The 24,411-nt window shown below is 41.5% G+C and overlaps 1 pseudogene; it reads right to left on the reverse strand.

Moving 5' to 3' along the window:
- Positions 1 to 1,017: 1,017 nt before the first annotated feature.
- Positions 1,018 to 1,116, reverse strand: LOC113307261 (annotated as a pseudogene).
- Between the last annotated feature and the right edge of the window lie 23,295 nt (positions 1,117 to 24,411).

The following is a 24,411-nucleotide window of genomic DNA, read 5'->3' on the forward strand; positions in this document are numbered from 1 at the left end:
ATTTCCTAGTAAAGGGCAAGGACTGGCCATACAAGATAAGGGTTCGGATTTCATCACCGTTCTCTTTTGCCCGCCTTAGGAAAACGAAACCAAACGCGAACCTAAGCCTAAAATTTTGACTAGAACGAGACCTATAGGGTAACGAGCTTAATAGGAAAGTCGTTCGAAGAATATTGGTTACTCTTTTGAGCATACTTCGAAGTTCTTGAAGGTTTCTGTGAGTTGAATGCGTGACTGCGCCGCCTTGTAACCGGTGAGGCCTTGGGTATCAAAGCTCCACTAAGCTTCCCTCGCCTCGATTCAACTTACTTTGACTCGGATTGATTCCAGAGGGGTTTGCTCAGATTGTAACGAGTTCCTTTTCGAAAGAATAGAAGCTGGTCTAGAAACAATCTAAGTGGAGCCATCATGCTTTTTGTTTGCTAGAAATTTAGGTTTGATTTGGTTGAGTCAGCCTTTTTGTGTTTGCATAGAATTCCCTACCTTATTCTGTTGCATGCCTGAACGTAAAAGAGACCCTAGGTAGATTTGTTAAAGAGAAACCTAGTAGTTCTAAGCGTCTTGATTACCTCAATTTAGAAAGTCCGATTCGTGAAGATTCCGTTTTTGAACGTCCGTTTGAGGAAAGAATCCCTGATAGTCCAATAGCGCCAGAAATGGCAACTTTGAAAGCCTTGTTGAATCCTACTAGGACTACTCGTCCCTCGTGTATCAGGTTACCTGAAACTGAAGCAAATTATGAACTTAAGCCTGGAACCTTACAGTTGCTCCCAATCTTTTTAGGAAAGAAAATGAAAACCCCTATTTCCATGTTAGGGACTTTGAGGAAATTTGTAGTACCCTGAAAATTAGAAACCTTGATGATGATGCTTTAAAACTCAGGTTATTCCCCTTTTCCTTAAAAGATAAAGCCAAGTCGTGGCTATAGTTTGGCTTCCGAATCAATTGAAACCTATGAACAACTTACATCTGCCTTTTTGAACAAGTTTTTCCCTAGGCACAAAACCTCGTCTATTAGGACGCAAATCTGCACGTTTACACAACAGGAGGGAGAATCTTTGTATAGGTATTTGGAAAGGTTCAATGATTTATTACCCAATGTCCTCATCATGGTTTAGAAAAGGTTAGGTTAGTTCAGATCCTTTATGAGGGTTTAGATTATCCCACCACAACTACAGTAGAGTCCATGTGTACAGGTGGGTTTGAAAACCAAACAGTTGATGATGCGATGACATATTTGCATGAAATCGCCGAAAAGACCCAACAATGGGAAAGCAATAGGGTACCCCAGAAAACAATTCTTCTAGGCAGAGGAAACGTTAATAGGGTAGAAGGAAGCTTTGAATCAGATGCCAAAATTGCTGCTATAGCGAAAAGGTTAGAAGCTTTAGAAGTGGGTCACACTAGTGGTAGATTGGAGCCTTTTTGGGAAGGCCAGAATAATGAAGAGCAAGCAATGCTCTCTATAATAACACTAGGTATGATAACCGTCAGAAGTTTGACCCATATTCAGAAACCTATAATCCTGGTTGGAGAAACCATCCGAACCTTTCATGGTCTAAGGGCCAGAGTCAAGGTCAGTTTAGTAATTCTAATGCTCCCCCAGGTTTTGGTTACACTAAGAATTCATCAGGCCCAGAAAAAAAACGACTAGCTTAGAGGAATCTATTAAGATGTTAGCAAAAACTCAGGATATGTTAGCACAGACCAAATTAGTTTTCAACAGGAAACCAAGCAGAACTTTCAAACTAATGCTCAGAGCCTTGCTAAGCTAGAACTTCAAGTCGGCCAAATAGCTAAGACCTTAAGTGAGAGAGATAACGGAAGGCTCCCTAGTCAACTACCCAACCCTAGAGGAGTTCATGAAGTAGGTGCAAAACCATCGAATCAATTGAATGCTATTAGAACCCTTAGGAGTGGTAGAGTAGTAGACAATCAGGTAACCATGCCCGATAGTGAACATACTGTAGTTCACCCCTCAGGATCTCATCCCTCAGGACCACTAACTGAGGGGACTGATAAAATTTCCGATGATGCCAATTCGGTTCCTGAGAGGTGATTCTGTGCCTAGAGCCCCATTTCCCCAGCTATTAGCATCAACAAAGAAGGAATCGAACTTTAATGACATATTGGAGGTTTTTAAGCAAGTTACCATAAACCTTCCTTTATTAGATGCAATTAGGCAAATTCCTGCTTATGCCAAGTTCCTTAAGGATATGTGTACGCGAAAGCGAAAACTTAGCGTCCATAAGAAAGCCTTTTTAGCTAGTAATGTAAGTTCAATCATTCAGAACACTAACTCCAAAGTACAAAGACCCAGGTTCCCCAACCATTGCTTGTACAATAGGTAAACACCGGGTAGAAAAAGCTTTACTTGACTTAGGAGCCAGTGTGAACTTACTGCCGTACCATGTGTACTTACAGCTAGGACTTGGTGAAATGAAACCTACTCAGATAACACTGCAGTTAGCTGATAGGTCTGTCAAAATTCCTCGAGGTGTTATCGAGGATGTTCTTATTGAGGTCGACAAGTTTATTTATCCAATGGATTTTGTGGTCCTAGATACCCAACCTGTCCCTGACCCAGAGAACCAGATACCTGTGATTTTAGGTCACCCATTCTTAGCTACGTCTAATGCGATCATAAACTGTCGAAATGGTGTGATGAATTTATCCTTTGGTAATATGACTATCGAAATGAACATTTTTAATGTCAGTAAGCTACCTTATGAGCTAGATGACACATGTGTTAAAGAGGTGAATATGATAGAATCCTTAGTTCAGGAGTCATTACCAAACATCTTGTCTGAAGACCCATTAGAGAGTTGTCTATCCCGTTTTGGTTTAGATTTTGACGATGACAGTACCATTGAACAAGTGAATGCTCTATTAGATTCTACCCCTGTGTTAGACACTGATAGATGGAAAGCTAGGTTCGCACCATTACCAGCTTCTGAGACTACCTCAGTTCCTTCCTTAGAAGAGCCCCCTAAGTTGGACCTCAAACCACTACCAGATAACCTGAAGTATGTGTTCTTAGGCCCATCTGAGACTTTACCTTTGATTATTGCTGCCGACTTGGATAGTGATCAGGAAAGTAGGCTAGTAAAGTACTTCAAGATAATAAGGAAGCTTTAGGGTGGTCTATAGCAGACATTAAGGGTATTAGTCCTACCGTTTGTATGCATCAGATTCATTTAGAGGAAGACTCCAAACCGTCTAGGGAGATGCAAAATCGACTGAACCCTAATATGAAAGAAGTAGTTCGAAAATAGGTGCTTAAGTTGTTAGATGCGGGTATTATCTACCCAATTTCAGACACTAAGTGGGTCAGCCCCGTTCAGGTTGTTCCCAAGAAATCAGGTATCACTGTAGTCCAGAATGAGGATAATGAGTTAATCCCAACCCGAGTGACCACGGGATGGCGTGTCTGTATCGACTATAGGAAATTGAACAAGGTCACAAGGAAGGATCACTTTCCCCTTCCTTTTATCGACCAAATGCTAGAGAGATTAGATGGATATAGTTTCTATTGCTTTTTAGATGGCTTTTCCGGATATAATCAGATCGTTATTGCCCCAGAAGACCAAGAGAAAACCACTTTTACATGTCCCTTTGGTACATTCGCGTATAGACGCATGCCTTTCGGGCTGTGTAATGCCCCTGCAACTTTTCAGCGTTGTATGATGAGCATATTTTCTGATATGGTAGAACGGTTTTTAGAGGTATTTATGGATGATTTTTCAGTGTTTGGTTCATCTTTTGATGAGTGCTTGCATCATTTGACATTAGTGTTGACTAGGTGTAAGGAAAAGAATTTAGTGCTTAATTGGAAAAAATGCCATTTCATGGTTAAATGAGGAATTGTTTTAGGGCACATCATTTCTTCAAAGGGTATAGAGGTAGACAAAGCCAAAGTTGACCTTATTAAGACTTTACAGGTCCCAAAAACCGTAAAAGACATTAGGTCATTCCTAGGGCATGCAGGTTTTTACCGTCGATTCATTAAGGATTTTAGCTTGATTTCTAGACCTCTTTGCAATTTGCTTGCAAAAGATGTTAAGTTTGTCTTTGATGATGCTTGTTTAGAGGCTTTTGAGAAGCTTAAAAATTTACTCACTACCGCTCCCATAGTCCAGGCACCCAACTGGAACCTACCCTTTGAGATTATGTGTGATGCTTCAGATTATGCTATAGGCGTTGTGTTAGGTCAACGAGTAGACAAATTACTTCATGTGATTTACTATGCTAGCAAAACTCTGAATGATGCCCAATTGAACTATACAACTACCGAGAAGGAACTGCTATCCATCGTGTTTGCCTTGGATAAGTTTAGATCCTACCTATTAGGTTCTAAGATCGTAATCTATACCGATCATGCTGCTTTGAAATACCTTTTGTCTAAGAAGGACACCAAACCTAGATTGATTAGGTGGATCCTATTATTACAAGAATTTTCTCCAGACATTAGAGACAAAAAAGGGTGCTGAAAATGTAGTAGCAGACCACTTATCCAGGTTAGTTGTTAGTTCCCCTAGTGATTCCCTTCCTATAAGGGATAGCTTTCCTGACGAACAATTGTTCTCTGTTTCCCAATCACCTTGGTATGCAAATATAGTGAATTATATTGTTACTGGCCGTACCCCTCAACATTGGGGTAAACAAGATCGTTCTAGGTTTTTAGCCGAGGTTAAGCATTTCCTTTGGGACGATCCTTATTTGTTTAAGTATTGTCCCGACCAGATTATTAGGAGATGTGTACCTGAGAGTGACCAGTCCAGTATTATCTCCTTTTGTCATGAACATGCTTGTGGGGGTCATTTTAGTGCTAAGAAGACTGCTGCTAAGATATTGCAGTGTGGATTTTACTGGCCTTCACTGTTTAAAGACTCCCATAGTCACTGTGTTTCTTGTGATCGTTGCCAGAGGTTAGGAACCATTTCCCGTAGAAATGTGATTCCTTTGAACCCTATTTTAGTGATTGAGGTCTTTGATGTGTGGGGCATTGATTTTATGGGTCAATTTCCTAATTCTTTAGGTTATCTTTACATACTTGTCGCTGTAGACTATGTGTCTAAGTGGGTTGAGGCGGTTCCGTGTAAAAAAAATGACCATAGGGTCATAATTAAGTTTTTGAAAGAGAATATACTTACACGTTTTGGTACACCGCGAGCTATAATTAGTGATGGGGGTTCACACTTTTGTAATAAACCGTTTGCTCTATTAATGAAACAATATGGTATTACCCACAAAGTAGCTACCCCGTATCACGCACATACTAGTGGTCAGGTAGAGGTTTCCAATAGGTAAATTAAGCGTATTTTAGAGAAAACAGTTAATCCTAATAGGAAAGATTGGTCGTCGAGGCTTACTGATGCCTTATGGGCTTACCGTACCGCGTTTAAGACACCCATTAGAATGTCACCCTACCGTTTAGTATTTGGAAAGGCATGTCACTTGCATGTTGAGTTAGAGCATAAATCCTATTGGGCTATTAAGCAGTTAAACTTTTCACTTGACAAGGCATGAGCTCACAGAAAGCTCCATCTCAATGAAATGGACGAGATTCGTAGAGATGCATACGATAGTGCTAAGGAGTATAAGAACAAAATGAAACTTGTGCATGATAAGAATATTATACGGAAGTCATTTTCTCCAGGTCAAAAATTTCTTCTGTATGACACTCGTTTGCATTTATTCCCCGGGAAACTGCGTTCTCGGTGGACCAGTCCTTTTGTGGTCCGTACTGTTTTTCCTCATGGCGCTATTGAGATTGAGACATCAAATGGTACTAGTTATTCAAAGTTTAACGGTCAGAGATTGAAGCCCTATTTAGAGCCTTTTCCTACATGTGATGTTGAGGAGGTCCCTCTGGAGGACCATGTTTACCCTTGATTGACCATCGAGGCGATTTGTATGTTGTATAATATTTTTGTCAGTTTTTGGTTTCACTTCACCATGTACTATCTTTCCGAACTCTCTCTTTACTATTTCCTCATGTTACTTATATTTTTGGTACTGTTCTTTCATTCGAAACATTGAGGACAATGTTAGATTTAAGTTTGGGGATGGGGTAGAAACTTTTTGTTTTAAATAAACTCCAGAGCCTAGAAATTTATGCATATTAAGGATAACACTAACCAACCTAAGTGGATGGAAGCATTTTGGTTGTAGGAGTTGAGGAACCAATCTGATTAGATGGAAACATCTAGAAGAGTGTATTCATAAAAGCACAGAGCTCAGGTGTTAGAAATAACATGATAGTTTCACCATATCTCGTTGAGTCCTTTTCACTTCTATTTTTATTTTATTTTGTTTTTAAACTATGTTACTCTAAGTGATCAGGTGGGGCTCACGATTCAAGTTGTTACCAATGCTAGGGTGAATTAGAGTGATTGAGATACCATGAAAGAAAAAAAATTTGAGACCAGACCATTTGACCAAAAGGAATAAATTCAATAAAGTCGACCACTGGTACCCTTGTATATGCCAGTTGTGTTGACCTAGAGTTAGGTTATCGACCACTGATTCCCTTGTATATGCCAGTGTGTTGATATTAGTCAGAATAGTATCTCAATCCATTAGGATAGGTTCATTTTGGCGGAGGCCTTCAGACAGATATGGGAAACGCCGTTCACTTAGTAAACATCAAAACCATCTACGTTTTTCTATATCCATCTCTTAATCTATCCATGTGATTGGTTTGACTCCGAATATTGATGTCCATAGTGCAACTATTTGAGTAGAGCTCTGTCACTTTATATGAATTTTAGTATGCTTGAGTGCAAACTCGTGTACATCAATTGGAATTTCGCATCAGAGTACTTCCTCCTGTAGTCAATAAGTATGCCAACCAAGGAGATTCTTTAGTGCTTTCCAAGGTTCTGCGTAGATAGCTAGGGTCTGGAGTATAAAGGTTTTGTGGGTATACCTCTGGTAAGCCCTCCCGAGACTATAACTCGGACACTAGGGCCACCTAGGGGTTTAAAGTCTTATTGCATACGCTAAATTCAATCGACGATGCCTGCGTCAGTGAGTTAGGATTTTTTGCTCGAGGACTAGCAAATAATATGTCTGGGGGTATTTGATAGACACATTTTTGTGTCTAATTTGTCTCGATTCTATATATTGATAGTGCTCATTTTTGTACTTATTATGGTGTTTTATGTGTGTGTAGGTATTTTTGTCCAATAAACATTTTTGGAAAAATCGGCTCGAAAAGTTGTCGAAAAGCGCCCGGAGGACACATGCTATTCAGACTCTCACTATGGATAAGGGGTACCCAAATTACTAAAGGGCACCCTCAGGACACCCTCAAGGCAGCTTCTATTCGCACCCCTTCTCTGGATAGGGGGCGCCTCTTCTTCACAATTCAAATGAAGCTTTTTGGCGGGAAGCTGTTGCAGCAGCGAAGCAGATCTGGAGATCGAATTTTGAGCGATTTATAAGGAGATTCTATGGCTTATTTTCGTTGGACTGGACCTGTGATAGCATAACAGGGTCGCTGTGATTGATTGGACCCAACCAATTGGGCTAGATAGGTCGGGAGAAGCAAACATAGGAGGTGAAGTTTATCGGAGTTGTTATCGTCTTTTGGGTGAGATTATGTCGGAGTTTGACGTGGAGATGGATTGGGATTATCTTGATTCATCGAAACAGGTTGGTAATCCCTTTAGATTCGAAAATAGAGGAGGAAATCATCGATTGGCTAAAACAGGGAGTTCCGTGTATTCTCGGATATTTTGGTTTATGTATGGAAGTACCAGAGGATTTTACGTTATGAATTGAGTCCTTATTCAGTCTACAGGGAGTACTTGAGAGTTTGGAGAACCAAGTTGACGCGTAGATAAGCTTGGAAGGGAAAGAAATCCCGAGACTTGAGGTGGAGAAAAAGATAAGAATAACCGAGGATTTCTTGAGATTCAATCGACCTGTGGGCTATAAAAGGAGTTCGGATAGGTCATAGAAGGGTTACGAACAGTTTGGGGTAGTTTAGAGAACCAGAGGAAACAAAAATCACGAGTTGCTGGAAAGCTGTTCTGCTGGTGCTGCTGAAGAACACGAAGAACATCAACCCACGCCCAACTGTCGCAGAACACTGTCGTTGTTCTACAACACTTCGCTTCTATCGTTACTGTAGCAGTCTTATTCCTTCTGTTTCTCTTGTAACAGTCGATCTGCAACACATATAAACGTTGCGATTGAACTGTTTTACTCCCTTTGAGTCTCTTCACCTTTGAAAACACCTTTTGAGCAATGGAAAAATATTTTGAACCTGTTTTTGATATGAGGAGCTAAACCCCATTGCTGAGGCGATAGAGGAAGCTATTTTTCCAATAAAGAGTGGTATTTTCTATTTATCTTATTTATATGATTATTTGCTTTGTTTGAGAATTGTTTTAATGATTTTTATTCAACAATTGTGATTTCCATTGATGGTATATGCTTGGACTTAGGTTTTTGATATCCCATGCTTTTGATTTACACTTGTTATTTTAAAAATCTACTTGTTGCAACATCTTAGAATCAAATTAAACGAAAAAATTGAATAAATATAAATATTGGATTTAAATCACTTTGAACTTGGAAAATAGTGGAATTTTAGCCTCAGTGTTCTTTTAATATTGATAACAACATCATCTTTGTTTGAGTTTTCTATTTTTGTTTTAGAATTTAAGTCTATATTTTATCCTTCGCAAGTCTGAGAATCGAACCACTTTTATCACTATCTACAATCACATCATCCATGCCGGCCTTCTCGTCACAGCTGCCAAAACGAAGGCATGCGACAATCAACGGCCACCCTTCCATCTTAGATGCAAATCTCAGCCGTCCAAGGTCACCAACCAACGCATGGTAACCTTTGGCCCAACGCCAAAACCCTAGTTTGGCCGCGCCTAAACCACGCCAAGTCATGCCGACCATGCCACATGTGCCAATAGGATGCCGCGCCATCCACCTTGTCACGCCTAAGCCATGCCATGCCATGCCGGCCTTCCCTTCACGGCTGCCAAAACGAAGGCGTGCGACAACCAACAGTCACCCTTCCATCTTAGATGCAAATCTCAGCCGTCCAAGGTCACCAACCAACACATGGTAACCTTTGGCCCAACGCCAAAACCCTAGTTTTGGTCACTCCCAAACCGCGCCAAGGAATTCAGGCCATGCCACATGTGCCAATGGCATGCCAGCCAGCTTATCGCGCCATACCATGCCGGCCTTCCCTATGCGGTTACCAAAACAAAGGCTTGCGACGATCAACCGCCGTCCTTCCATCTAAGATGTAAATCTTAGTCGTCCAAGGTCGCCAACTAACGTATGGTAACCTTTGGCCCAAAACCCTAGTTTTGGTCACACCCAAACCGCGCCAAGGCATGCCGTCCATGCCACATGTGCCAATGGCATGCCAGCCACCTTGTCGCGCCATACCATACCGGCCTTCCCTATGCGGTTACCAAAACAAAGGCTGGCGACGATCAACGGTCATCCTTCCATATAAGATGCAAATCTTAGCCATCCAAGGTCGCCAACCAACGGAGGGTAACCTTTGGCCCAATGCCAAAACCTTTGTTTTGGCCACGCCCAAACCGCGCCAAGGCATGCCAGCCATGCCACATGTGCCAATGGCATGCCAACCACCTTGCTGTGCCATACCATGCCGTCCTTCCCTATGTGGCTACCAAAACAAAGCCTTGCGAAGATCAACGACCACTTTTCCATCTAAGATGCAAATCTTAGCCGTCCAAGGTTACCAGCTAACGCATGGCAACCTTTGGCCCGACACCGAGCCCTAGTTTTGTCGCGCCCAAACAAAGCCAAAACCCTAACTTTTGTCCGTGCCTAAACTAGGCCATATTAAAGCTGTACCGGCCATGCTCTCATGCCACTGGCTACCACGAAGGGTTGCAATAATCAACGGCTACCCTTCCTCTCAAGATGCAAAATCTCGACCGTCGAAGGTCACCACCGAGCCGGCAAGTCTCCCAAGCTCAACTTGCCGAACAACAACATACTACATGTTTTCCACGAAAACACTCGAGACATCAACACATGTCACAAATTGGGGGATGCTCATTGGGTATTGGTTTGGCGGTTTACAGCGTGCGGCGTACACTACGCCCGTTATAAGACAGTGTCATAAGGATGAGGCGGTTAGTAAATACAAGGAGTAATGGTGAAACGCTATCTTTATGGAAAATCAATTCCAGGCGTTACCGGTTACCACCTCCTCCCATTTACTCATCCGTTTTCCATTTCTTACGAGACCAGAGTACGTTTCACTTCGACTTGTATAAATAAGTCTTACCTATTTCCACTGAACAACAAATTCAGGTCAGGAGGATACAACACTCAGAAAATATTTTCTAGCTTTCAATTTGTTAGCTTCCCACTTTCTGATACAAGTCGTGAAACAACGACTCTTCCAGAATCAACTATTCTGGTCTCAACACTCTCTTCGCTTCCCTCCCCAAAACTAACCCTTCTCCTTCACTTTGTGACCGAAGAAATTCTGGAACGGCCATTTCTTGGTTTAGGCCGGATTTGTACAGATTGACATCTCGAATCTAAAGTACTCCATTGCAGTACATTGTTTAGGGTTTAAACTCGTTTCTCACCCACATACCCGAAATTACCAAAATCAGCAGAAATCGTTTTCACCCTCAAACACATCCGTATCCAGAAAACATCCAGAGCTGATTGCTTACATTATTGCAAGCCAGTTCATCATTCTGATACAAGTCATAAACATCCAACACCTTCACAATCTCAACATCTTCTTCGCTTCCCTCCCTAAGATCAACCCCATCTCCTTCACTTTGTGACCGAAGCAAGTCTGGAACGGCCATTTCTTGGCTTAGGACAGAATTGTATAGATTGATCTCTCGAATCATAAAGCACTCCCGTGCAGTGCATTTTTTTAGGGTTTAGATTCATTTCTCATCCACACACACCCAAAATTACCAAAACCAGCATAAATAGTTTTCACCCTCAAATAATTGGCGACCACAGTGGGAGATTAATCTCTCGGTTGTGAAGTCAATTTCTTCAATACCCAATTCCATTTGGCTGATTTCAAAATGGTTGGTCTTAGGGATGCCCCAACAAATTCAAATCCCGGTCGGAGTTCCTCCAACGAAGATGCTCCTCTTTCCAACGGTATGTCTGACAGCGCGGCTGGAAGAATCCCAACATTGATCGAGTTGGAACGAGTGCAGGGGATTCACATAAAGAACATGGACCTGATCAAAGAAGCAATAAACGACATACTCGATCTCCTCACCAAGATGACGTCAGATATGCGCGGTTTTCCTGTGACCGAGATTTCTACACTGGAGACTGATCCTCACAACGATCCTCCTCAAGTCAGTAGATTTACTACGAACCAGAGGCCGATGGATCAGGAAGCGGCTTCTCTAGTGGAAAGTTTTATGCGAACTTTTGCACCTCTCGAAGAATCAACAGGAGGAGACGTTTGCTGCAATCAACCAGATAGCCCTGGATGTGCACTTAACTCCTTTGCGTCCAGAAGTCTCAAAAACGCCAGAGATTTCTATGAATAATGTCACATTTACAGAAGAAGACATGATGGAGGAAGGTCACAACCGGGCCCTACATGTGACTGCACTCATCAAGGATTCAGAGTTCAAAAGGGCCCTCGTCAACACGGGAGCGTCTTCGAATGTGATTACTCTCAAGAATCTCAGGGCAGCCAAGGTTCGCCTAGGCAAGATCGTGCGGAATCCTACCACGATGACAGACTTCGAAGAAAACCAGACCAACACGTATGGGTATGTCAATCTAAATTTATTTGTAGGGCCTGTCCAATCAAAGGTGAAATTCGAAGTCGTAGAAAATGAGCCAGAATACCATATGATACTGGGGAGACCGTGGATTCATGACAATAGGATTGTCCCTTCGACGTATCACCAGTGCCTGAAGGCTATGCTGAATAGGGAAGTCATTCGTATCCCTGCATCGGTATCTCCTTATGCACCGATATGTGGAGTGGAATTGTTTGAACCAAGAGAAGCTCCGCGGGAAGAATCAGACAAAGTTCATTGCATCCCACTCCCCACGTGGGCGTCAATTCAGGTGGAGGACCAACTCGCATCATTAAGGGCTAAGACCCACGATGCATCTTGGAAGACAAGGCGTTCTTCTTCATCCGATAAAGCCGCGACCCACGTTCACACTAAGAGGGAGCGAACCTTTGTGGCAAGTTGTGATCAGAAAGGGAAACCGTCTACCGACGCCGCTATTAGCAATTAGCAGGGGAGACTGTTACCCAGTCTCTCCGCCAATGGAATGCTACAACAACGACGAGCCACAGGAAGAGGTGCTAGATGCTCCACGACAACTGCAGGACGACACCAACTCCATGACCGATGAGCTCGAAATCGTTAATATCGGGAATGAAGAATCTCCCATGCCTATCTCCATCAGCTCAACCTTGTCCACGGATGAACGCACGGAGCTCGTGCAACTTCTCAAAGAATACCAGGACATATTCGCTTGGACGTATGAAGAAATGCCCGGTCTAGATGAAAAATTGGTCACCCATCACCTACATGTCATACTTGGATTCAAGTCGATCAAGCAATCTCCGAGGCAATTCAGGCACGAGGTAGAAGAGCAAATAAAGACTGAGATTCAGAATCTGCTAGTTGTTGTCTTCATTAAGCCCATCCATCATCCGACCTGGTTGGCTAATGTAGTTCCGGTGAAAAATAAAAATGGACAGATAAGGTGCTGCGTAGATTTCAGAGACTTGAACAGATGCTGCCCAAAAGACGATTTTCCTCTACCTAACATTGACATGTTAGTAGATGCCACCAGCGGACACGACATGTTCTCCTTCATGGATGGATATAGTGGGTACAATCATATAAGGATGTACGAGCATGACGCAAGTAAGACAGCTTTTCGAACTCCTCTCGGAAATTTTTATTATACTGTAATGCCATTTGGTTTGAAGAATGTCGGTGCAACGTATCAATGCGCTATGACGGCAATCTTCCACGATATGATGCATAAGCAAGTCGAAGACTATGTGGATGATATAGTAGTCAAATCGAAAGCTCGGGCATATCACACAGGAGTCCTACGGAAAGTATTCGAAAGGTGCCGTGAATATAAATTGAAGATGAACCCTTTGAAATTCGCTTTCAGCGTTTCTTCAGGCAAGTTTCTGGGATTCCATGTAACTGCTAAGGGGATCAAGGTGGATCCATCCAAGACTCAAGCTATCCTCACGATGTTGCCTCCTCGGACTATGAAGGAGCTCAAAATCTTCATGGGCAAGGTGAACTATATTCGACGTTTTATACCTGGTTTGGCCCAGCTCGTTGCTTCATTCACTCCATTGCTGAATAAAAGAGCAAGCTTCGTGTGGACCACACTACAATAGGAAGCGTTTCGGAAGATTCAACGAATATTATCATCTCCAAATCATCATAAAGAGTTCTCTTATTATGTCATCCAGAACGAGAGCGCGCCCGGGATATCTTCAGATAAACTAGAGCCGACACCTCAAGGGAGCAGCATCAAGAAGATAGCGATGTCCGCATCATCATGTCGAGAAAGAATCCACAGCTTGGGTAAATCACTCTGTCAGACTTAAGAGGAATGCTTCAGCGAAACAACGAACATCCAAATGATTATGTCAAGAGGTCCCGAATTCAGCCCACTGAAGGGTCACGATCCAAATGTGACTGAACAACAAGTGGTGTAATTTTGCATCAGTAGGATGGTACCTGTCAATCGTGCTTTTTCGAAGAACCTGCGCTTTCAGACATCCTCTGAACTCCGTGAAGCTGCTAAACGCTCAAGTTGCGACAGCACTTGCCCTGCTAGAAAGAACAAGCCTGCCAGTAATTAATAGCCTCATGATGTTCGTGGAAGCATACATCTCACCAACAGGCAATCCAAGCTTCAGCCTCCTGTAAGCAGTTTAGCTGAAGCAATAAGAGGAAAACCACCGAGATACAACATCATGCGCGTCCAAAATCGCCAACTCCAGTACCATATGCACGACTGCACAATGATGAAACAACGTCCAAGATATTCCATATCTGGATCGACGTTAACTACATCAATGGGAGACGCTTTCAGAATTTTGTCTCCCGTAGAAGAAGTAGTTGTCTTACCAAAGGAGATTGCACCTGGAACTCAAGAAAAACTTCCCCACTCCTCAAAGACACGATTCAAAGATGATAATGGCAAAGGAGTATGACTCGAGACTTCTTAGCACTGCCCATCTCAAAGATGGTGAATTTATAGAGATTCAAGCACGCTATCATTATGATTCCAATATTTCCAAAGACGAGGATATACTTAAGAGAGCAGATGTAAAGACGGCCTCATCAACCTAGTGTGACAACATCTATCAAGTCGAAAGCTCAGTGGATACTCGTGGGCAGGGGACTGTCTCCCTCTTCTCTATTCCATGAAGAAACATCAAGAAAGCCATCGGTTCCAACTTCTCCCTCTAATAATGAAACGATCTCTACCATTGTATGAAGAGTGCCAAGTTCGTGCAAGTTGCCACCACGCCTCTCCCTGCCAGTCCCTTCTGATCACAGCTGCTGCCAAGAACCGTTGTTGCTCGTCGATTGATATCATCCAGAGCTTCACCATATCAACAACCACTACTTACAAAGGTAATCTAAACTTCTGCATATTTTTACCCATGGAGAAGTAATATGATTACTAGTACGAAGTCTGGATGGTGATACCTTTATTATGGTAGACCCATCGGGCATACAAGATAGAGCCACGTAAACCACACTTGGGGACTGAGTCTCAGCATGAAATTCCTTCGCCGTCAGTCAAGAACTTCTTCAACACAAGAGAGATGGTCAAGAAGCATGTAATTCGCAAGGGGAAATCAAACTGAAGAAGAAGCCGCTTCAACGCTCTCTCCAACAGAAGCTCTTCAACGCTCTTTCCAACAGAAGCTGCTTCAACGATCTCTCCAACAGAAGCCGCTTCAACGCTCTCTCCAATAGAAGCCGCTTCAACGCTCTCTCTAGAAGAAGGGTTTCATCTCTCTCTCCAGAAAAAGAGTTTCAGCTCTCTCTCCAGAAGAATGTGTTTCAGCTCGCTCTCCAGAGGAAGCTGCTTCAACGCTCTCTCTGGGACCCGCTTCGACGTACGCTCTAGAAGCTCTTCAAAGCTCTCTCCAGGAGCCGCCTCGACGTTCGCTTCAGAAGATGCTTCAACACGCTTTCCAGAAGCTATAGCAACGTTCTCTTTGGGAGTTGCTTCAACATATTTTTCAGAAATTGCTTCAGCAGCCTTGTAAGGATATTTCTCATGATAGACTCGTTCACATCAGAGTCGAGGATTATGACATCGTCATGAATAGTTTGATATCCCAACCAACCGCATGCCTAATCTATCTGGGCCCAACCGACATCATGCTTGGGGAACGCTCACCTGGATGCCTCTTGAACGTGACATTTTCCAAAGACAGGCGGACCTATCTCTCCTGGTAACATCAAACTTTGTCTCATAAGTTTTATATTTATTTGTCACCATCTCATGCCTACCCCACAATAATGCAACCATTATGTGCTGGGAAGGGGACTTAATGTTGGTGGTAGATTTTAGTTCAGGGCTGAAATTGTAAAACCAGATTTAGTGTGCCGACATCCTGCAATGGGTAAGGCCATTTGACAAACGATGAGCGCAGAAATCTTCTCGTTTTATTTATTTGAAGAAATTCAATAAATATACAAAATTCACTCAGAATGGTGCATGTAGCAACAATCCAAATATTCTGTGTATCTATAGCATTATTAATTAATGCATGAGTTGCCTTGTATTTCCTGTGCTGTTATCAGCATGGCTATCATTATTGGTGCGACATGACGACTGAGTGTTTACTCTCAGCAGAGTAACACGAATCTCCAAGTGTCAATAGTGAGGTATGCAAGAAATACCCGTACATGCCATATCATTCTCTAACCAAGAGAACCCTGTGTCGGTGCGCTTATATTAGCCCGATCGAGCATGTTTAATTCCCTAAGGGAAATCTGGACTGTCCATGTCAGTCTCAGAAACGATCACGGCCACGTAAGTTGGCCGCATAATTTAACTAGCCTAGGAGAACCCTAATAGGAGCAACCAATCACCGTGATGTTCACCGAAGGGACCTCCTATGCCCTAGCCAGTCGAACACCATGCTATACCCTTAACGCCTGTCAAACGCCGGCCCCAAAGAGGTATGGCCGCATTGCTTTGGGGAAGGCTCAAACGAGCAAGACCGCTCAAAGCAGTCTTAAAATCATCACGACCGTAGAACTCCACCAACCTGGTTGGACGGATTAGATCATCCCATGATTGATCAGTGAAGTACTAATGCACACATTGGCGGGCCCACTCCTCACTCACATAATCGGTTTTCTCACGACCTAGTCCTAGAGAAATGAACGCTTGCTCGAAGTGTGGCTGACGTGATGCTTAAAGGGTCGCGGAAATTCCACTAGCGTCTTAAATCGATCATGTAAGGAACCTCAAGCTCGTCAACGCTATTAGACCAGTCAAGAGACGTCTTAGTCGTTAATTACTCGATTAATTTAACACGAGCGTTAATTATTAAAAATTAATCTAACAACGATCTAGATACGAAACTAGTACTATTAGATAGAACTCGAGAAGTTATGCAGAACGGATTACTCGAACGTGTGTTTCGGATATCAGACGAAAAATATATCATTGGTTTGGAATGAAGGGTAAAATTGTCATTTCCAGAAAATGCTTTTGTTGCAACATTGACACGTTGTAGCTGTTCTTATCAAGGTAGTGGGTGTCTTAGTAAAATTCCCTTGTTATTATCTAATTCTAGATTGAAGATAAGACTATCCTCTTCTCCGGTTTCTCTTTCTTCTTCCTTATTTTCTTCTCCTCCTCCTCTGTTCGTGTTGCTGACTAAAATTTGTGAATCAAATTCGAGATTTGGTGACCGTAATAAGAAAGGAATTATCAAGGATCGATTGTCAGTGGTGAAGATAGTTCTATAATTGAATTAGATTCAGAAGAAGTGATGTTCAGAGAGATTCAGTGAGTTGGGGTTTATGGATTTGAAGAGCTTCGCATGGAACTGATAATGATGATTTCAAGTTAGTAATGATGAAGATCGAATGGGTTGATGTTGTGTTTGTGATATGAAGTTGTTATGAAGATGAATCGAAGAATGAAAGAGTTAGGGTTTCATAAAGGAAATTCAGGGAAGGTTCAAAAGATAGAATTGATGTTCAAGAGGGATGATTGAAGATGGGTTTTGTGTATTGAACGTAAAGGAGAAGAGTTAGTATCTGATTTTCGATTCACAGAAAATAATTGAGAAATTAGGGTTTCGTTCTTGAAGATTGTGGATAAGGAGAAATTAGAAGATGGGTTTGCTTGGGTTGAGAATTTGTGTTGGTGTTGTGAACTGGAATTAGGGAAAAGAGGATTGAGAATCATTTTAGGATTTTCTGTGAGTTGTAATTGTTGAGGAATTATTGGAGATGGGTTTGATATCAATTAGGGTTTGGAGTCGAAGAATAACTCGAGATGGATAGTTAAGGTTTGAACAGTTGCTATGAAGTTATTGAATCTGAATCAGATGGAGGTTGAGCAGCTATGAAGGATTACGACTTGGGTTTAAAGGTAATTATTTCTCAGTAAATTGAAGTAATTCTTGTTGTAGTTCTGAATTGAATGATGATACTGTATTGTGTTGGTAATTGTGGATATGAGCTGATAGATCGATTTAGGTGAAGAAGAACTGAATTCAATTTCTTGAATAGTTACTACTGAAACGAGGGAGGAGTTGAACTGGTGGTGACGGTGAGGTCTGCAAAGATGATTAGTTAGAATAAGAAGAAGATTCTAACTTTAGTTTCTTGAGTGGAATCATCTTGAGGTAACTGTTCTTCTCAATTGATTAATTAAGTTATTAATTCTTGTTGATTGAGTTTTGAAATGAATTATGGAGAGAGCGTAATTGAATTGTGGTTGCAGTTAAGTTTTGTTGAGTCACAGAGAGTAGGTATATGATTGGATGATGCAGGGATTGAGATCTTGACCTAGAATTGGATGAATGAGTTTTCATAGGAGTATAAGTTGAACTCGGAATGGGTTGCGTTGAGATACTGTTAGTGAATGAAGATTCAGTTGCAGTGGTGGTGTTTACTTGGTGGTGCTGAATTGAGACACAACGCTAGCTAATGGAACTGGTAGAGGCTATGAAGAACTGGAGATGATGAATGTGTTTGTGATGTTGCTATTAAGAGGCTGTTGATGTTGTAGCTGCTGGTATTAATATTTCGGTTACAATTGTGCTCAAGGAAGAAAAAGTTAGGATTGGTGGTGTCGTGAATGTGAGATGAGGGTATTGTGGATCAAATGGTAGTGATGTAGAGTGCAGAGAAGAGATATGTAGCTAGAGTCTGGTGGAACTGAACTCAGTGGTTGATGTTTAGAGGAATAGGTTAGGTCGAATCTTTCAGTGAAAGCTTGGAACTGCAATTGCAGGTAGGCTGTTAGCTTTGTAATTCAATTTGAAGTTTATTTGTATGATTCAATTGATGTATTCTTGGTTTGAAATTAAAGTTGAGTTAGAGTTGTAGAGTTCCCTTTAGAGTTTGGTGTTGCATAAGATTGTGTCTTAGTCTTTGGCCTGTACAAGAGTTGTGGCCTTGTGCCATTCAGCCTAGTCAGGATCTGACTCTAGCTGACTTAGTCCATCTGACTGAGTTGAATCGTATTGACCCACTGAGATACCTGTCTTGACCCGAGTTGACTCAGTTGACCGATTTAGACTTTAACCATTGGACCAGGACTTGACCTTGACTGGACGTTTACCGTTAATTGAACCTTTGACCATCATTGACTGTTAGTTGACATTGTTGGATTGGGCTTTAGATTATTGAGCCAAGTTTAGTGTATTTGGGCTTAGGGTTAGTTTTACTAGTTCGATGATTTGGACCTCTTATGGTCCGAATTAGCTTGCGGTTTCTTCTACAAAGTTGTAGATACTTATAAGACCTATCTAATGGACTATAGAACCAACCCAATTCAATTAGTAAACCTTAGCTATGCTAAAGATAGATGAATAAAAGATGTAGAACCTTAAATGAGACTAGAATCATTAGAAAGACTTGTATGATTCTTGTGTGAGCCTTTTGGCTAGTTTCTTAGACTTCTTGTGTGATTAACAGTTAGTCTATATTAACAACGATCGATTCAAAGGATGAACCAGTGGATCGTGGATCTCGAGGTAGGCGTGGCTTGTCATCAAAAGAGGTGGGAATATATTTGACTCTTTGGTAACCATTATTGTTTTCCTTTACAAAAGTTTATGTTTTACAAACTCATGTATTTCTGTTTGTGCATTATGTGCATTGCTTAACTTGTTTTACGATAATTCTGTTGATTCTGTTAATCTTTCCATGGTTTGGAAAGGACCTGTAATGTGTTGTGGTTAATATGAATCGTTATGGGAAATAAGAATTTCCACGTGTGATATATAGGATACGTTCCTTCACATTTATACCTAGAGCTTTTATGATATATTGGTCGGCAGTTTGCGAGTTCGGAATTGTCGATATCAATACTTACGATCAGTTGTGGATTTGCGAGTTCGGAATTGCACAACCATAGTATACATTGTTTGAAGAAGGAGTTTGTCCATATACATGTTTGTTTACTTCTGTGAGGATATGCTCTTTCACATTTATATCTACATGAATTCAGCTTTTATGCTTATATCGGTCGATAGTTTGCGAATTCGGAATTGTCGACATCCATGTTTACGATTAGGTGTGGATTTGCGAGTTTGGAATTGCACAACCATAGTATACATTGTTTGATGTGTATCTCAGTGACTTGGTCACTATTTAATGTCTGGGAAAACATTATTATTTTTCTTGATCTTGTTTATGATTACTTAGAAGTTAAATGTTAATTATTCTCACTTTCAGTTTTCATAGACAGATCAGAGTTGCGCAGCGAAAGCCACAAGTGTTGACTCCGTTAATTAGTTAACTTCTGCTATGTTTATTATGTTGTTTATTGTATCTGTAAACCAAATGACTATTGTATATGTATCATTTGAGAGAAGTTCATGTATATATATTCTGAGTGGGGTTAGTTTTGGGATAAGTTTTGTAGCTGATTTCTTAATTAAATGTTTAAGTATTCGTATTAGATTCGTAGTGCCTCTTTATTTAGTTAATCTCTTGGATTAGTCAGCTGCTAGCTTAGGGGGTGCTACAGATCACAACCATCCAACTTCGCCAGCATGTTTGGATGGATTAGATCGCGCCTAGGACCATCAGACAGGTACACATATGTTCACCGTCGGCCCAATGTGGGCCCCACACAGTCGGTCTCCCCAAAGGAGGAGCATAGCCTGCCAAACTGTTTGGCCAAAGTTGCGCACGCGTGACTGATACAAAACCCTAATTAGGGTTTGCGACTTACATTTATGTCGCAGTTTTGATCACGACCATCCATCTTCGCCATCTCGGATGGAGGGTGTGGAGGTCCAGAGTGCATCAACATGATCACCATGGGCCCACCTACGCATGTAACCGGTCGGCCAAGGTGGACCATGGCCAGGCACCTCGAAACGCGCGCCCAAAGGTGGCATGCCGTGGCCTCCTAAAATCCTTTGCGGCAAAAGATTTCTGTCGCAAATCGATCACGACTACTCATCTTTTCCAGACAAATTGAGTGGCCTAGATCGCACCTCCGCGAGACAGAGTGGCATGGACTTGTACACCAACAAGCCGCCTACACGCTTGCCGGTCGGTCCCACCAAAAACTTTGTCCATGCTTGATTTCGGTCGAGCTAAAGAGTGATGCTTGCGCACCTCTTTAAAACCCTAAAATCCATCAACGGTCGCCAACATGTGCCGCAGATCATCTCGTTCGTCCAACTTTGCCAGCTTGGTCGGACAGCCTAGGTTAAGAGTTAAACGGCCAATGAGGCACCTTGGTTATCACCGCCCGTCACTCTACCACAAGGAGTGATCGGCCAAGGGATGGCCCGTCCATGCAGCCTCCAAATGATCACTCCAAGATGGTTGGGCATGCAACTATTTTAAGACGCTTAATTCGCGACTTACTCCGTTAAGCTTTAAAACAGCGATGCTTCATACATATTGATTGTATTCGATGCATTACATGCATAGAGTATACACGATATTTCATGAATATCGATTTCCTAAATAACTCAGTTATTTAACCTAGCACCGTATGCTAGTTCCCGTGGGTCCCACGATCCACTCATTCGAGACATCAAGTATGTCAAAAACTGGGGGATACTTACTGGGGTATTGGTATGGCGGTTTACAGCGAGCAGCGTGCATGGACGGTTAACGATGATGGGAAAAGTGGGCAAAGACGTGATCGTGTGATAATCACTTGCACGACCCCACTACTCCATCATTCCACTTCCTCCACTTCCTAAGAGATGAGGTTTGCGCTCAATGACTTGTATAAATAGGTCTTTCACCTATTTCCAACACAACACAGAAAAACCAAGTGTTGTCATCCGTATCCAGAAAACATCCAAAGCTGATTGCTTACATTATTGCAAGCCAGTTCATCATTCTGATACAAGTCATAAATAGCCAACACCTTCACAATTTCAACACCTTCTTCGCTTCCCTCCCTAAGATTAACCCCATCTCTTTCACTTTGTGACCGAAACAAGTCTGGAACTACCATTTCTTGGTTTAGGCCAGAATTGTATAGATTGATCTCTCGAATCAGAAAACACTCCCGTGTAGTGCATTTGTTTAGGGTTTAGATTCATTTCTCATCCACAAACACCCAAAATTACCAAAACCAGCAGAAATAGTTTTCACCCTCAAACAATAGCTCAGAGAGGAACACTCACTCAGACAGAGATCGTGAAACGGTTCACATATTGTAAAATATGAGTCATCAGATGCGTTCCTGAAGTCGGGTCAGAAACATGCAATATCATGATTTTACGATTTTGACCTTTATCGAAAATCCACCATCAACATTAAGTCCCCTTCTTAGTGAGGGACAGTAATGTTCCGCAGTAAGCATTGGATGGTGATTTTCCAGTGGACGAGATAAGCAGTCGAACTTAGTTGTACAAAGGCATTTTCAGAATCCCCGATTTTCTCGAATGATGTCATGTACGAGCAAATGCCCAGGTAAGGACTCTGGAAGTGTGATAGAGTGTCTAATGATAAAAATTTTGTTTGTTCGTTAGTTTAAGAAACAAATAAAATAGACTTGAGTCTAATGATAAAATTTTTGTCTATGAGCTTTCACGGAAGCCAAAATTTTATTTTTTAAATATGTGAGATTTCACAAAATGGAATAAACTCTCGTTTCAAAGGTGGATGCTCGTACGAGAGAATTTTTTTTTTTTTGAATAGACATGCGTCTGTTAGTAATAAAATTTTCGTCTATGAGCTTTCATGAATTTTCAAAAATATACTCTTATTTCAAAGACTTATGCTCGCGTGAGGGAGCAAAAATATATATATATTTATATTTTCAAAATCACGTGAGTTTCACGTTAAAATATATTTTTGTAAAATTAATGTTTTGATTTTGAACAACTGTTGAAAGTAGACAATTATTCATGGTGAAATAATGTCTGCATGTGAGTTTTCATAGTTTTAGTGAATGTTCACGCAATGAAAAATCAAGTTTTGGTTTTTAAATAAAAATTTTGCTCGTGTTTGCAGGTTCGAGGAGACGAGCAAATTTTGAAGTATAACTCTTTTATCACAATCACTATTGTTAGTGGAATCGTAAACATGTAAGAGTTGAAAGTTACCATTTTTGTAGACGATGTTGTTAGCATATTTATTCCATGATTCATTGTTCTGTTGAATCCTGCGCTTTGTATGAACGGTGTGCTGAAGTAAAAATGTTATCCATCTGTCACATCCACGTTGCTAGAATGACTGACTCCCATGATGACACTTCCATAGATGATGTTTCCAGAGATGACATCTCTACGGATGCAACTTCACGAAATGGTACTTATGGGACCTCTGAGTGATGGTGAGAGATCCTTCATACTGAGTTGTACCCCTGGTTACTTAGTATGAGTAAGACATGGAGAGTTCTTCGTGGAAGAGTATAACATTGACAGAGCAGCACGCCAGATGGACTTTGACCAATGTGTTTCGGACGTTCGAAGGAATAAACCATCAATTGAACAACTTTAGGCTCATTTGGATTACACGTACCTGACTGGTCGTGAATATATGTTTACTTTCTCTAACCAAGCCACATATAAAACTCCGGGTTATATCGGTTTCTGGACCCAGCAACTTGAACACCTTCATGACTTTGTAATAGCTGCTCGGACTCCCTCAAAAGAACCTCCTACTGTTGAGATGGTCTCCGCTCGGCCGAGATTGAAATATCCATAGGAGGTCTTGCTGTGAGACCTCGGATCGATGTGGATTACTCAGAAATAGCAGTAAGTCTTCGGGGCGGAGAATCCAGAAGTAAGGATTATAGAATGATACGAACACTTTAAAGTCCCCTGCTGTTTCTTTGGTGAGTTGTTAGCGTTCCATATACCATGAATTTTTCTTGTCCGTGCAATTAAGATCATGAAACCAATGTATGTTACTTCGTCTCAGAACTTTGCTCCATCGAGCCTTGACGGTCTTCAATTCACTGCTGATGAACAAACAACCTCGGAATCGAGCGTTGAAGAAGAAGTTGATGTAAGTACCTCTTCGTATAATAGTTCATAACACTCCTTGAATGAAATATTAATAATTGTTGCTGATATATCCAGGAGGATATTTCATGGATGAACAAAGTATTGACAATGCTCATTCTTCCTTGGAAAATGTTGAGACGGAGAATTCTCAAAACCCAGGACCGAATGAAGGAAATAATGCTACTAATGGTGATTCCGGCAATATGGATCCTCCGAACGGCTTAGAGACCCCTCAATTAAGTGTTACCCTGTACTTTATACATAGAAGTATGAAATTGATGATTTGGGGATGAATAAATGATAACCCACATGAATGAATGAGAAATTTTTCCGAAATACGTCACCAGAAAAATCCAGACTTCAGTCTTTCAGTAAAAACGCTGTAGAGTCTTTGTCCGATGTCGGATTTTCGAGATCTACCAAATTTTTTTCATGCCCAGGAAATTTACAAGCTTTATCACAGAAGATTTTTGAGTTTTGAGCATGTTTAGGAGCTGAAATAGGCGAAACATTAAACTTCCAGGAGACTTCCAGAAATTTTTCAGCTGGCATGAAGTCCAATGTTTTGGCCACATCTCTTCGCTTGTTTATCCAATTTCTTTGAAATTGGGATATTTTGTAGAGAACATCCATACGAAAAGAATGGTATATGACTCAACCTTAGATTCCTTACCAGTTGCACCCAG

This window comes from Papaver somniferum, chromosome 8 (genome assembly GCF_003573695.1).
Source record: "Papaver somniferum cultivar HN1 chromosome 8, ASM357369v1, whole genome shotgun sequence".
In the NCBI taxonomy this organism is placed as follows: domain Eukaryota; kingdom Viridiplantae; phylum Streptophyta; class Magnoliopsida; order Ranunculales; family Papaveraceae; genus Papaver; species Papaver somniferum.